This window comes from Nematolebias whitei, chromosome 9 (assembly GCF_014905685.2).
Source record: "Nematolebias whitei isolate Nwh7 chromosome 9, NemWhi1, whole genome shotgun sequence".
Taxonomy (NCBI): domain Eukaryota; kingdom Metazoa; phylum Chordata; class Actinopteri; order Cyprinodontiformes; family Rivulidae; genus Nematolebias; species Nematolebias whitei.
Window position 1 is genome coordinate 52,503,373 of NC_056506.1, and position 16,665 is coordinate 52,520,037.

Genomic DNA, 16,665 nt, shown 5'->3' on the forward strand with positions numbered 1-16,665 from the left:
CAAGTTGAAATTAGCATAAAGAAGTTAATTAGGCTGAAAGTAGCAGATATTACCATGAAAATCTTGAATTTATTGGAAAACAACTGAAATTAGCTAAAAAATAATAATAAAAAATTACGCTAAATCGTAGCTGAAAAGGAGTATAAATTAGCAGAAGAAAGCAGAAACAACACGTTTGCCCAATTAGGCTGAAAGAAGCAGAAATGAGCCAATGCTTGATAAGCATTAACACCATTATCACCTTTGTGCCAAATATTTAAACAAAGATCTCTTGTGACTTGTTAGAGCTCAAAGTTTGAGTTGGGAACCCTCAGAAAATAAGTAACACTTACTGTTACAGACATTTTTATTAGCAGTGGAGGCCATTTTAATTGATTTGAGATGATAAGATAATAATATGAACATTTGATTATTAGAAAATAATCAATTTTCAAAAAGTAGCATGAAGCCATTCACAGGTTCATGAGACATTTACTAACAAGCCCACCTTGTACAGCAGGTGATAAACAGCCTTGAGAGAAAGCACTAACTAAAGATGGCTATTAAAAAGAACATTTTTGTTGAACCTTCATTTATCACTATCTATCCATCCATCCATCCATTTTTTTCCGCTTATCCGGGGTCGGGTTGCCGGGGTAGCAGCCTAAGTAGGGAGGCCCAGACTTCCCTCTCCCCAGCCACTTGGTCCAGCTCCTCCGCGGGAATCCCGAGGTGTTCCCAGGCCAGCCGAGAAACATAGTCCTTCCAGCGTGTCCTGGGTCTTCCTCTGGGCCTCCTCCCGGTGGGACGTGTCCGGAACACCTCACCAGGGAGGCATCCAGGATGCATCCTAAACAGATGCCCGAGCCACCTCAACTGGCTCCTCTGGACGTGGAGAAGCAGCGGCTCTACTCTGAGTCTCTCCCGGATGGTCGAGCTTCTCACCCTATCTCTAAGGGAGAGCCCAGACACCCTGCGGAGAAAACGTATTTCGGCCGCTTGTATCCAAGATCTCATTCTTTTGGTCACAACCCAAAGCTCATGACCATAGATGAGGGTGGGAACGTAGATCAATCAGTAAATTGAGAGCTTCGCCTTTTGGCTCAGCTCTCTCTTCACCAAGACAGACCTGCACAACACCCGCTTCACTGCAGACGCTGCACCTATCCGCCAATCGATCTCGCTCCATTTTTCTCTCATTCGTGAACAAGACCCCAAGATACTTGAACTCCTCCACCTGGGCCAAGACCTCCTCCCTGACCCGGAGAGGGCCTTTTCCGGCTCAAGACTATGGCCTTGGATTTGGAGGAACTGATCTTCATCCCGGCCGCATCGCATTCGGCTGCGAACCACTCCAGCGAAAGCTGTAGATCACGATCTGATGAAGCCAATAGGACCACATCATCTGTAAAAAGCAGAGACACGATCCTAAGGCTCCCCTCAACACCTTGGCTGTGCCTAGAAATTCTGTCCATAAAAGTTATGAACAGAATCGGTGACAAAGGGCAACCTTGGCAGAGTCCCACTCTCACTGGGAACAAGCCCGACTTACTGCCGGCAATGCGGACCAGGCTATGACACCGGTCATACAGGGACCGGACAGCCTGTATCAAAGGGCCTGGTACCCCATACTCCCAGAGTACCCCCCACAGGGTTCCCCGAGGGACGCGGTCGAACACCTTCTCCAAGTACCCCAAGCACATGTATACCGGTTGGGCAAACTCCCACGCACCCTCCAAGACCCTGAGAGTCTTTGCTGAGAGTGTAGAGCTGGTCCAGTGTTTCATGAACAGGACGAAAACCGCACTGCTCCTCCTGAATTCGAGGTTCGACTATCCGACGGACCCTCCTCTTCAGAACCCCTGAATAGACCTTACCAGGGAGGGTTAAGAGCATGATCCCCCTGTAGTTGGAACACACTCTACGGTCTCCCTTTTTGAATAGGGGGACCACCACCCCAGTCTGCCAATCCAGGGAAACGTCCCCCGATGTCCACGCAATATTGCAGAGTCGCGTAAGCCAACACAACCCTACAACATCCAGAGCCCTAAGGAACTCCGGGTGATTCTCATCCACCCCTGGGGCCCTGCCACCTAGGAGCTTTTTAACCACCTCGGTGACCTCAGCACCAGAGATTGGAGGGCCCGATACAGAGTCCCCAGGCTCCGCTTCCTCAGTGGAAGACATGCCTGTGGGATTGGGGAGGTCTTCAAAGTATTCTACCCACCGACCCACGACATCCCGAGTTGAGGTCAGCAGCGCACCACTCCCACTATAAACAGTGTTGGTGGTGTACCGCTCCCCCCCCCCCCCCCCCCAGCCGCCGGATGGTGGACCAGAATTGCCTCAAATCTGTACGGAAGTCATTCTCCATGGCCTGTCCAAATTCCTCCCATGCCCGAGTTTTCGCCTCAGCGACCACCCGAGTTGCATGTCGCTTGGACTGCCGGTACCCGTCAGCTGCTTTCGGAGTCCCACAGGCCAAAAAGACCCAATAGGATTCCTTCTTCAGCCTGACAGCATCCCTCACCGACTGTGTCCACCACCGGGTTTGAGGGGTGCCGCCACGACAGGCACGGGCAACTTTGCGGCCGCAGCTCTGGTAAGCCGCCTCGACAATAGAGGCACGGAACATGACCCACTCGGACTCGATGTCCCCTACCTCCCCATGAACATGTTCAAAGTTCTCCTGGAGGTGGGAGTTAAAACTCAGTCTCACAGGAGACTCTGCCAGATGTTTCCAGCAAACCCTCACAACACGTTTGGGTCTGCCAGGTCTGACCGGCATCCTCCCCCACCAATCGGAGCCAACTCACCACCAGGTAGTGATCAGTGGACAGCTCCGCTCTGCTCTTCACCCGAGTATCCAAGACATGCAGCCGCAGATCAGATGAGACGACAACAAAGTTGATCATCGAACTGCAGCTTAGGGTGTCCTGGTGCCAAGAGCACATACGGACACCTTATGCTTGAACATGGTGTTTGTTATGGATAATCCATGACAAGCACAGAAGTCCAACAACAAAACAACACTCGGGTTCAGATCAGGGGGGCCGTTCCTCCCAACCACACCCCTCCAGGTCTCGATGTCATTGGTCACATGAGCATTGAAATTCCCCAGCAGAACAAGGGAGTCCCCAGGATGTGCACTCTCCAGTACCCCCTCCAAGGACTCCAAAAAGGGTGGGTAATCTGAACTGCCGTTTGGTGCATAAGCACAAACGACAGTCGGAACCTGTCCCCCCACACGTAGATGGACGGAGGCTACCCTCTCATTCACCGGCGTGAACCGTAACACACAGGCACCAAGATGGGGGGGCGGCGGGGGGCGAGCAACAATTATGTACACTCCTGCTCCTGCTCTGCGCCTTTCACCAGGGGCAACTCCAGAGTGGAAGAGTGTCCAGCCCCTCTCAAGGAAACTGGTTCTATAGCCAGAGTCATGCGTCGAGGTGAATCAGACTATTTCTATCCGGAACCTCTCAACCTCACACACCAGCTCAGGCTCCTTCCCCACCAGAGAGGTGACATTCCACGTTCCAATAGCCAGCTTCTGTAGCTGAGGATCAGATTGCCAATGTCCTCGCCCTCGGCCACCACCCATCTCACATTGCACCCGACCCCTTTGGCCCCTCCCACAGGTGATGAGCCCATGGGAAGGGGGACCCACGTCTCCTCTTCGGGCTGTGCCCGGCCACCAGGCGCTCGCCAGCGTGCCCCACCTCCAGGCTTGGCTCCAGAGTGGGGCCCCAGTGACCCATGTCCGGGCGAGGGAACATCAAGTCCATTTATTTTTCTCATCATAGGGGTGTTTGGGCTGCACTTTGTCTGGTCCCTCACAAAGTAAACACAAGCAAACATTTTTAAGGGCATTGATTTACCTGCTGTAAATCAGCTACTGATTATCACAAAGTAGAAAGTCTGACATCTTGGTCATCGACTTGGTTCTGGTCCACTCATCAACCAGTGTGGAGCTGTTAGACGAAGCGGTCCACTTGGCGTCAAATTTGTCGACTCATCCAAAATCCAGTTTTAACTTGTTAGGTTGTTAGCTGGGCTTTTAGCTCAGAGGAAAGTCCTCACAGGGAACAGTCCAAGGCAGCATGCATGTGCATTAGGTGAATGTACAAAATTTACAGCACCAACTAATGACCCGGCATGGCAACTACAGCAGATTCAGGGGGGCGGGGGGGATTCCTGCAGATGCATGTAAACACAAAATCTGTCTGTGTCAACATGGATCATTTCCTCTAATTAACATATGAAAAACACCTATGTTTCCCCCACCATGTCCCTGTAAATAGAGCCATAATCTCTCTAGCGTGTCCTGGGTCTTCCCTGGTGTCTCCTCTCTGTCAGACATGCCCGAAGCACCTCCCTAGGGAGGCACCCAGGGAGCATCCTTACCACATGCCCGAACCACCTCAACTGGCACCTCTCGATGTGGAGGAGCAGCGGTTCTCCAAGTCTCTCCAGGATAATTTAATTTCTCACCCAATCTCTAAGAGAGAGTCCAGCTACCCTGCAGAGGAAACTCATTTCAGCCACCTGCATCTACAATCTCATTCTGTCGGTCACTACCCAGAGTTCATGACCATAGGGGAGCTCAGAGGTGACAGGGCTTTCTCTGTTGCAGATCCAAGACTGTGGAATGAGTTGCCACTGTGTGTCAGGCAGGCTCCCACACTCACAGTCTTTAAGTCTTGCCTGAAAACCCACTTTTATTCCCTTGCCTTTGACACAGTGTGATTTGTTTTGCTCCTGTCTGCAGTCTACAGTGTTGGCAGTGGCGGTCCTAGCCTATTTGGCGCCCCGGGCAAGCAACCTCAACAGCACCCCCCACCCCCACCCCCACCCCCCGCTAGGTTGCACGCAGGCCGTCGGGTTGCTGCTAAATTGTGCCCCCTGCCTGATGTGTGGTGCATGACAGGCAGTTTGTATCAGGTCACTCCACCATCACAAGAACACTTCTTTTAGTTTATTTTTCAAACAAGAAATACAGATTAAACTGTACAAATGAACCTTGTACCAAACCTATTTGTACTATTTGTATGTACTTTGAACAACAAGAGTTTAACATGCACATCACCTTTCAAGTCAACTCAAGTTTATTTGTATAGCACATTTAAAACAGAAGCTGTTACCAAAGTGCTTAACAAGAACACAACGTAAAGTATAAAGTAACAAGATATAATTACAGCATATGGACTAAAAGCAAAAAAAAAAAAAACATAATTAGAAATGCTGTCACCTAAATATTGATCCTTCTTGCCTTCCTTGATGCAAAGTCATCAATAATCTCATCATTTGAAATCTGATCAGCAACTACATGGTTGATACTTATGACTGTCAGACCACTGAGGCGTTCCTGAGACACAGCTGACCTCAGATATGTTTTTATCATTTTCAACTTTGAAAAGCTTCTTTCTGCTCCAGCCACTGTGACAGCAATGGTAACTGCAATTCTAAGAGCAGTCCACAAATTTGGATAGATTTCTGAGAGGTCACTTTCATGGACAAAGTTTAGCAGCTCAAGAGCCGTCATAGACGTTGATGGCAAATCAGGCAAGTTCCTGAGCTCCTTACAAGCTCTCTGCCATCCAAGTCTGAGTTCCCCTTCAAGTGCAGCGTTGTACTGAGGGCATTGTTTTGTTCTGTGAGGTCTTTGTCTGAAAGATTTGTAAAGTTTGTGAGCACCCCAAAATAATCTCCCACTTTTTCCAATGTGGCAAATTTTTCCTGAATCGCAGACGGTGCAGCGTCAAGAACAACATTAACAAACATCACCTGCAGCTTCTTTAGAGGATCAGTAAAAGGCTCATCAAAAGATTCATAAGAAAATTGAAAAATACAAAAAAAAAAAAAACTGGTGGTGGCAACTTCTACCATCATCCTCGTTCTTTGGAACAACAAAGTCAGCTCTTACTTGACTTGGTCCTCTGCAAACTAACAGTGTGCGAATGTTGTCAGTCAGAACTGAAGGCCAGCCAGCAGGATCAGCAGACAGGTGCTCATCCTCAGCAGGAGGACTTGGTGGGAGTTCAGCTCCAGACATTTCTATAATGGCAAAACATTTGTGTCAGTATACACACATTGTTTAGAATTAATAGTGGTGGAAAATAAAATGGAATTTAAAAGAACTTGTCAAAATGGCCCTCCTCCCCCTCCCCACTCACACACAAACACCAACCTGAAGACTTCTGGGAGGATGTTGATGCAAATGGATCTTTGTCCTCAGGATCCAACAACGTATGTGGAGACACATTAGTGGGTGAGGAGGACGATGGTTCCTGTTCCTGAGGCTCCAAGTCCATTGCTGAAGATAGCTGTTCAGTTGAAGAAGTGGACGGCTCTTCATCCTGGCCTGTGGCAGTGGGTGCTCCAAAATATTTCAGAAGTGCCCCTGAATTTGCATCAGATATATAAAATTATATATTATATATTTTTTATGTTTGGTATTCTGAATACCAAACATAAAAACATACACCATCAACTGTGTTATCATCAAACAGTCATATGCCGTGTTATGCCGCCCTCTGCTGGAGGCCGCACTGGGCAGCCGCCCATGTCGCCCATATAAGGAGCCGCCACTGAGTGTTGGCCATTTAGTTATTAAACACTGCTATTTGTATCTATATTTTTATTTTATGTTTTCCTGTTTGCTGTTCTTGTTTGTTTCTAATGTACAGCACTTTGGTTGGCCTTGTTGCTGTTTTAAGTGCTCTATAAATAAATTGGTATGGTAGGTGAGGGTAGGAACATAGACCGACCGGTAAACAGAGCTTTGCCTTACAGCTCAGCTCCCTCCCTCTTCACCATAATGGACCAGCACAGAGTCCACAATACTGTAGATGCTGCACCAGTCTGTCTGTCAATCTCACGCTCCATTCTTCCCTCCTTGTTTACAGAATATTGAATTACAGAATTTTGGTATATTTATGGTTTTATTTATTTACTTTTGTTTTGTTGAAATGTTAACAGTTTGAAATGACATGAATAAAAAAATAATAATTTATTGGTTTAATCTGTAAATGTGGCCGCTGTTTGCAGGAGAAGATGCCGATCCCCTCCGTTGTGATCGAACCTGCTTCAAGTAATGAAGGTGATGATGATCGCGACGCTGACATAATTTCTCCTACAAACATCAGTGATAACGGCATGACAACCGAAAGCATCGAAAGCATCAAAAACATGAGTCCATCAGTCGCAACATCTGGACGTCCCGATGACTTCCTCTACAAGGTGGTCCTCTTTAACAAAGACCTCTTCACTCTTATCCTGATGATAAACACCTCTTGTGCTGAAAAAAAAAAAACTCTCACCCTTTGAATAAAATCCTCTTACCCCAAAGATAACCCCCCCCCCCCCCCCAAAAAAAAAAAAAAAAAACTCCTTTTACTCTGAAAATAATCTCATTTTACCCTGAGGATAAAACTTTTAACCTTAATGTAAACTCCTGCTACCTTTAGATTAAAACTAGCTTACCCTGAGGATAAAAGCCTCCTAATTTGGTAAATAACCTCTCTTACTCTGACAAGAAAACCTTTTTTGTCTGCAGGTGGAGACAATGCATGACTTTGAGGCAGCAAACTCAGATGAGCTGGACCTGAAGAGAGGTGATGTGGTTTTGGTTGTGCCTACGACATCAGCTGAAGATCAGGTGAGCGGTTCTGTCTTACATGATCATTTAAAGCTTCACGTTGGAGAGAAACATTTCTGATGACACTGAAGATGAACTTCTTGTTGCAGGATGCAGGCTGGCTCACAGGCATAAAGGAATCTGATTGGTTGACTCTTGGAGTTGGAGCACAAAGAGGACTCTTCCCTGAAAACTTTACCCAGCGTTTGGAGTGAAAATAACAAAAGTCTGAGGATTGTATTGTCAGCATGTAGCTTTAGGAAAAAAAAACCCTAATGTTTGTGGTAAACAAATAGAAAGTCTGTTTGTTTCCAGACCAGCTGGTCATTTAGAAGCTTGATGGTGTGTTTGACCCTCTCTGAAAATGTTAATGTTGAAATCTCTGAATATTACCAGACTAATAATGTCTAAATTATTTCTTAAACAAACAAGTGTATAAAACCGAAAAGAAAAAAAGTCCTATTTATCTTGCGCAATGTGTGTTATTCTTCTAATGTCCTCTAAAGTCCAATAGAAGAAGTATTTTGGTGTGTAAAATGTTTTTGGTCACTATTAGAGCATTTCTGTGTTAGGAATGTTTTGTTCATACGTGGTGAATTCTCTGTTTTCATGTAAAACATACAGATGTCAGTGATGTGAAGGTCTGTGCTCATTAACCCGCTTTAAACACAAGTTCTTTCAATGAAAACACCTCATCCAAACAGATCCATGTTTCCCAGAACTTCTTAATCTCATATGCAATCCCGTTTCTGGATCACAGTTCCATCATGTAGAACATTAGAAACTGAATAAATCACTTTAACTGTCAAATTTTGGCTTTCTTCAGAGAATCCTTTAAAGTTCTGATGTGGAACGTATGACTCCTAATCCATCCATCTGTCCGTCCATCCATCTGTTCATTAAACCATCCATCTATCTATTTGTTAAACTATCCATCTGTCCATTTAACCATCCATCCAACCATCTATCCATCTGTCTGTTAAACCATCCATCCAGCCATCCATCCATCTGTCCATTCATTCATTCATTCATTCATCCATCAATCAAACCATCTATCCATTCATCTGTCTGTTCATCCTTCTGTCCGTTAACCCATTCATCCATTCTATCCATCCATCCATCAATCTGTCCATTAAATCACTGTCCATCCATCTGTACATTCATACATACATCCATCATCCACCCAGCTGTCCATTCATCCATCTGTACATTCATTCATCCATTCATCCAGGATGTAGATCGGTCAGGAGCAATGTTCCCTCTAAGCTGCACGCCTGCACAATCACGCACTGCTCGCACATTCTCTGCACATTCTCTGCACACAAGAAAATCTATGCTGCATATCCTGATGCATGCTCAATAATCCAGGTGGAAAAATTCAAAAAAGTTCAATCTGGTCCTCTGGACATTCAAAAAAACAAAACAAAGCAAAACAACAAAAAAATGTAGAAACGTTTCGTCTCTTATCCAAGAGACTTCCTCAGTCTGAGGAGCTGTATTCAGCTCAGTCTCTTAAATAGCACCTTCTCAGAGTGGATCAACCAGATTTGCTGCTGACAACCAGAACCAGCTGATCACATGCTCAAGAAGGACCATCAGCCTAACAATGGATCATTAGCACCTGATGGCTGTTTACTACTCACAGAGGGCTGAGTGATACTAGCAATCACAGCATTGTAAGAGGGGGACAATTGAACACGTAGGCCTCCACCCCTGTTTAACGATGGACGATTTCTTTTCAAATGCTGCATAGTTAGTGCAACTGCACAAATGCCCAAGCAAAATATCTAGTTATCTCCTGCTTTATAATAAACGGTCAGCCTGAGCGCAGCGGTCTCTACAATCTGTCTGTATGCAGTGCAGAAATGCGTGCAGTCTGGGGGGAAGGAAACGCCCCTTCTCGGTCAAAACAGACCTGTCATATGATTTGTGTAGCGACAACGGAAGTTTACGAAGAGGTAAAAAATTCAACCAATGAAATCACAAGCGAACTTTCATTTTGGCCAATCAGCATCTTTTGGAATTTTGGCGCTGACGTGCAAAGAAGCTAAGTAGCTACAAGCAACCTCCTTGGCTTCTAGCACTTTTCCAAGCTTTGTTACTGCATATTTCATCGCATACCGAGGAATAATATTTGGCGTTGTGGATTTATCACAGAAGTTTACGGTCGTACGACATCAAACAAAGGCGGTAAGTAAAGTAATCCCACGACTTGTAGCCATTTTTATCATGCTAAGTGAGCAAACGGTAATGCTCGGTGTATATCTGGATGGTCAAAAAAAGTTTACAAGACAGTGGTGAGACCAGCTATATTGTATAGTCTGGAGACAGTGGCATTGACAAAAAGACAGGAGAAAGAACTGGAAGTGGCAGAAATGAAGAGGTTGAGGTTCTCATTAGGAGTGACAAGGATGGAGAAGATTAGGAACAAGATCATCAGAGGTACAGCACAGGTTGAACAACTGGGAGATGAAGTTAGAGAGGCCAGACTGAGATAGTTTGGACATGTCCAGAGGAGGGACAGTGGGTATATTGCTAGAAGGATGTTAGAAATGCAGCTGCCAGGGAAAAGGCAAAGAGGAGATATATGGATGCAGTTAGAGAGGACATGGAGGTAGTTGGAGTGAGGACAGAGTGAGATGGAGGAGGATGACTCGCTGTGGAGACCCCTGAAGAGGGAAAAGCTGAAAGAAGAATAAGAAGTTTAATACATTGTGTATTGTAAAATTTACACTCTTACATATTAAATTTCACTGAGAGTTCTTGCCCTGTGTGGCTCTGCAGCATGAAAATATCCACTGCAGTAACTATTTTAAGTTGTTATTAGCTTTGATTTTATTTTGCCCGTCTTCTTTGCTTTAATGCTGGTTGATAAGAAATAAATGCCTCACTAAATGCTTCAGGTAACGCCTGAGCTTCTCTACCTTTACCATTTCAACCATGTTGTTTGTTTGTTTGTCCAAGATTAGCTCACCTTGGGTTACATTTCCTCGTGGACAGAGCGATCTTACCGTTCACGTAAAATATTTGATAATGTTCTTATAGAAACAATTGCTGAATGTTGTTCATACTGTGTGAATGCTACATGTTTGTCTCTTGACCCTACAACTGGGTAAGGTTACAGTAGACCTAGCCCAATACTGGAATTTTTATTAGGTATTTTAAGCTACTAATAAACATGATGGATGATCATATTGCTTTATGCTAGGCCATTGATAAGAAGGAGTGATTATTATTATTGTTGTTTCATATTGGCTAGTGATTTTTTTCCCCCCTAAAAGTTTACTTAGGCTACACTGTGTTTCTTAGACTATGACCCTAGTCATAGTCCTAATAATAGTCTCACACATCCTAATGTGTGCGAGAAGCGGAGCAAGCTCTATTCACACAAGGAGAGCTGTTGGTCAGGCTACTTCTCCTTGTGCCATTAACGCTAAACTAGTTATTGAATCAAGTGTTTATGTATGTAGGTAAAACTAGATGTTAAACAACCCGTTAAAATACGCCAGAATGCAGGAAATTGCATCTATAGAGCTTTAGAGTGTGATGTCACTGGTCCGCGGCACGGCGGCTGATGGGATAGGATGGGGCTGCATCCACAATTTTTATTGCACTTGTAGACGAACAGATGCTGAGATATATTCATCAATTAAAACGGATTCTTCATTTTTCTGGACTGAATATAAACGTGCATTGAATTTAATGAAATGTAACGTGAGACGTTATTTATCTTTGACCCATCAAAATGAATGTGGCCATTTATTTACAGAATCAAAGTTTAACATCAAACATTTACATTAATTTGGCAAAATATGAGAATAACAACATAATTAATCAGCGGGCTGTACAATTATGATCAATTATCCACACGGCGGTGGATGAGCACTTTACACAGACATTTCTAAATTATCTGGAAGGATTTCTACTTGATAGAAGAATTTAAAGATGGAAAATGAAGTTTAAAGGGAGTAAAAGATGGTGTGTGAGGGGGAGTGTTGACCAGAACCGACACTCTCCATTCGAACCCAGCTTTTCCTCGGTATGCTCGGTAGTAAACTTGACTCATTACCTCTCTGAAGATGAATCAGCAGATACGGAGTTCCAGTTAACGCTACCTGTCCAGCGTCTCCATAGGATGGCTGTGACTCGTCCGAAGTAGTGACGAGATTCCGTCCGACACAAGCTCACCTCAGCAAGTGGACTTCACATGAGTGGAGTCCTTCAGAAGTTCCACTCAGAGGTGGAAGATGTTATAATCCAAACTCGGAAGAGCCTTATCATGGCTGGACTTCTGTTCTCCCAAACGACTGGAGCTGCAAACTCTCCAGCCGACTCCAACGGCAACTCACAGAACAACGACTTCACAGAACTGCGAACATCTCAGAACTGAGAGAACTAGGAAGTACCGGCATTTAAAGGGCTCTATTTCCGGTATATTTGAGAGTTCCTGATTGGTCAATATCAACCAGACAGGGGTGTGGTTTGTGACGTAAGAGGTTACCAGAAGTCAGAAAACAGCAAGAATTGTTATGGAACAGATTAAAACTGTTCTCAGAGACAGAGAGAGTTTTGTTTTGGCGAGTTTGGAGAAACAGGTGCCAACTTCTCTGTTGACGTCTGAGAGGAGGTAAAACAAGACAGTTGTTCCAACACATGTCTGCTTCGACTCCTGACCTTGGAAAACGCACACTTGCTCATTCAAAGACAGAAATCAGAAAATGCATAATTACTCTGTAACAGGCCTTAACATGAATTCTACTTTGCATAAGCAACTAAAAAATCATTGTTACTGTTTTACAGTTAATAAAATTGATTAGTTCACTGCAACATCTAAAATGGTTTGAACTAAAACACTTTGGTTATCAACATTTGTAAAATAGTAATGATAATAAAAAAGAGAGTGTTCTTTCACTTGATTTTCAAGAAAGAAAGTCTCAAGATGGGTGAACCTGTATTTCTGGATTCAAATCAATGAAATGACAGTTTCTGTCCCACAAGGTTCTTAAGGTCAAGGGTTTTGACCTTAAGCTTAGTTTTGACATCAGGTCAAGTTCACTACAGTCCCCCCTTTGGAAATCATCGCCTGTCCATGGGGATGAATTCCAAACATGAACTTACGCCTTCAAATGTCTTTGAGCTTGATGTAATCCAGCAAGGAAGACAGAAGTCAAAAGTAATCCAGCAAGGAAAACAAAAGTCAAAAGTAATCCAGCAAGGAAAACAAAAGTCAAAAGTAATCCAGCAAGGAAAACAAAGTCAAAGGTAATTCCACAATGTTCTTGGTAATTCCACTGTGTTGATTATAATTCCATAACGTCGTCGGTAATTCCATTGTAGCAATGCTTTAACCCCTTGGAAACAGAGTCTGTAATCCATTGGAAAAGTCATATAATCCCCAACGGTAAATCCACAACGATTGGAAGTGTTGATTGATCAGCATACTTAGGGGTTCCCTTGGATTGAACCGAAGATGCAGCCACTGGATGAAGATTGGAGACCAACGTCAGGATTGCAGGTCTCCTCCAGCGAAGGTCGTCGCTGGGTGGATTTCCAGTCTGTGCCGTTCTGGTTCAAATGTGACATGCAATTATGTGGTTTAAGGTGGGCTTAAGAAGGGGATTTTACATAAGGCCTTAACCTATATGCACCTGGTGTGTAAGCTATTATGGTTGGGAACAGCTACAACTACCAGTTAAGGGGTGGAACATGCTGAAAAAGGGTAACTACAGGGGTTTATTCCTATAGAAAAGGGGCCCAAACTATTTTTCCATTTCTAACTTGGTTTAAGTTAGCTTTACATGGTAAAATATAGTTTGGTTCAATTGTCTGTTGTCTTTTAGACGAACGACTTGAGATTGGGTGTTTGGTTTCCCCATAACTGTTTTGGAAGTCTATGGCGAGACTCATCAAAAAGAATTAGCTATCCCCCCGAATAGAATTGTTCGAGTAGGTTCGGCTTAAGCGTTGTGAGATCAATGTAGATTATGGTACTTAAGGTAGCAATAATATACATTGACTCCGCAAAGATTGCAATTTAGCGAATGAACTGCATGTTGGCATGGTTAAAGGTTAGTCTCTAACTTGACTTACACACAAGATTCATTCTTACCTCAGAAACAACCAAAACCAATTCAACAACGTTTCAACACCGACAAGAGTAGTGACTAAGCAACTAAAAACATCGTTTCACTGCTTCACCTCACCCTGGTTGTCAGATTCAGTCACGCTGTCCCGTGTGAGTGGCTTCTTTGCAAACCCGCATACGCGAGACATAATCATATCGAGGTGCGCTGCATGGCGATTCAGGTCGACTCGGAGTGACGTGTGGCCCCGGAACAGGGATGCGAGTATCCCACACAATACGAGGGTTATCGTCATGAGCAGGGCTATGATTAACGTGTCCGCGCTTGACCACGCATAGGTAATTGGTTGGATCGGGTTCTTAATTGTGGACCTGAGGGACTTGAGAACTCGGTTTATTGGTTCCACGTCGACGACTTGGGTGCCTTCAAAACGGATCCTTCCCAGAGTTTCTGGATCTATGTCTATAGACATGTTCACCAGGTACTCTGAGTCATCCAGAGTCGCGTCCCATTGTTCCGGATCGAGGTGATAGAGCGTCAAATCATCAATGTGTATGGTTGTTCCCTGGGGAACACTGATCCACATTGTTTTGTCCGGTAACGTCAAAGGTCTATTTGCTCCAGGTTGATCGTAGGCTATGATCGCCTTTCTTTGAGGAGCGTTCACTAGCCAACGTGAGCCAATTATTTCTGCTTTTGCAGCTTTAGCCAGGTGTCGAGGCGTTACGGTCGTTGAGCACTTAGAATTTTTCGGAATAGGTGTCAACCCGCATAAGCCCGTGGTTTGATTCCACACAAACGGCTTACTCGCGCACAGATAATGTATCTCCCGAGTGAGTACACACATCTGAAGGTTTGGAGCTAGATAAACTGAGGGGTTATCGTCGTGGTACGCAACCATCCTTGGTGTGTCAATTTGAACATGGTTTTCACCGTGCCAATTGCCAACATTAACAACGTCCCTGAGTCTGTATATGCCATTTGAGGGAATTATCGGTAGGTTGATAATGAACGCCATTTCAAACGTTTTGTGATTGACGTAGATTGGGATTGCGCTACCGAGAGTGTAAGCCAGGTGAGCCTGTATTTGCGTGACTCTTTCGCGCGTAGCGCAGCTGAGGATGTCGTTCACCATCTGTAGAGAGACTAGATACGGTGGGATCCTACCGGTGGCTAGTGTATCTACCGACGAACTGATATCTCTAAGCATGTCAGCAAAAATCCTATCCATTAGGTGTGCGACAGCGTAATCCACTTCAACCTTAAGGGCTAACTCATTTACCGCATGTACGAGGGCTTTGATTTCTTGGGTGTGAGTATTCAGCACTAGAACAGTATCCTTTACGGTTTTAGTCACCTGTGTCAATTGTGTTAGTTGAAGGTCCATTTGCGCTCGGATCTTTGGGACCTCGCTCTCTACTTCATACACGTGTTGTTTTAGGGACGTTATACTGACAGTGTTGTATGCGGACAAACCCAGGCTAAACAGCGATCCGAGTGAGGAAGCAGCGAGTAAAAGCCCGCCGATGTCGCGCTTTTGCCTTCTATGTGTTCCACCCAACTCTTGTTGGTGTAGGTGAACTTATGTAGTTGCTTCAGGACGTGTTGGATCTCTGCTTTAGCACCCTCTAGGGATACTGTGTACCATGGTTTGTTTAACCACTCATTTTTAATGTTAATGTGTTGTTGGATCACGGTTTGGGGGTCGAAGCGGACAAAGACCTTTCGAGTGTATAGGCGGCAATCTGTGATGAGCAGTCCCGGCTGGTCCCGCAGAGCGATGCCTGAGGTGGGCCCAAGGGTTACGATCTCGGCTTGCCCTTCTTGGGTGGCACCCAAGAGGGTGAAGATTACCAGGAGAGGTACCATCATTGTCCTATGGAAACACAAAGAGATAGGTCTTAGCTTCTTAATTGTCGGGGGTAGGACCCGCAAGTTTAAACTATGGTTAAGTTTATTATCCATTAGTTATCTTCTGCTTGGATGACCCTTATTCCCACGAGGTCAGATTTTGTGAGATCTTTGTCTCCTGAGGAGTTATTGCACGCCTTGTGTGGTTTAACCTGGTTACGATGTACCCATTTAACAGTTGGCTCTTTTTGGCCTTTACTGATTTTTATCTGATAGACAACTGGAGACAGTTTGTCGGTTATCAGATGGGGTCCAGTCCATCTGGGCATCAGTTTACGGGCGAGAGTTCCGGTCCCGGACTCTCTTCTCCCAGTTGTGGGGGCAAACGTGTAGTACCAGACCCTGTCTCCCACTTGGAGTTCCTCGTGAGAGGCCTTTTGGTCGTAGTACGCTTTGCCTCCGTCAGCTGATTTTTCCAGGTTTTTCTGTGCGAAAGCAAAAGTGTTTTTAAGGTGTTTTTCCAAGTCTTTCATGTATTGTTGTGTAGTGTAGGCTGTTGCCATGGCAGCATCGCCTGGTTGGTACAACAGGTGTAGAGGGAGAGTCATTTGTCGACCCGTCATCATCTCGAAAGGAGAGATGCCAGTCGACGTGTGTGGAGTGGCCCTTATGGCCATGAGGACCAGAGGGAGTTTCACGTCCCAGTCCTTGTGGTTTGCGGCTACGTATTTTTTCAGAATACTCACCACAGTCCTGTTTGCTCTCTCAACCTGGCCTGAAGCCTGTGGGTGGTAGCCAATATGGAAGTTGGCTTTGACACCTAGCGTCTTCCACAGGTCCTTCATTACTTCACCTGTGAAGTGTGTACCTTGGTCCGAGTTCACCCTGAGGGGGAAGTCCAAACCTTGAGAATACATGATTCATTAATAACATAGCAGTGGTTTGTGCTGTGTCATTAGGGGCTGGTAGACATTCTACCCATTTGGTAAACGCGCAGGTTACCGTGAGAAAATATTTATTTCCTCTAGAGGTCTTAGTGAGTGGTCCGACCCAGTCAATCTGGAGGTCCGACCATGGAAATGCAATGCCTCTACTATGCAGCGGTGCTCTGTG

General features: G+C 45.0%; 1 protein-coding gene across 1 annotated transcript in view; it reads left to right on the forward strand.

Annotated features, from left to right (window-relative positions):
- The window catches only part of amph (amphiphysin), a gene marked incomplete at its 3' end in the record, with an annotated part of 130,644 nt that overhangs the window by 107,279 nt on the left and 6,700 nt on the right, over positions 1 to 16,665 (forward strand).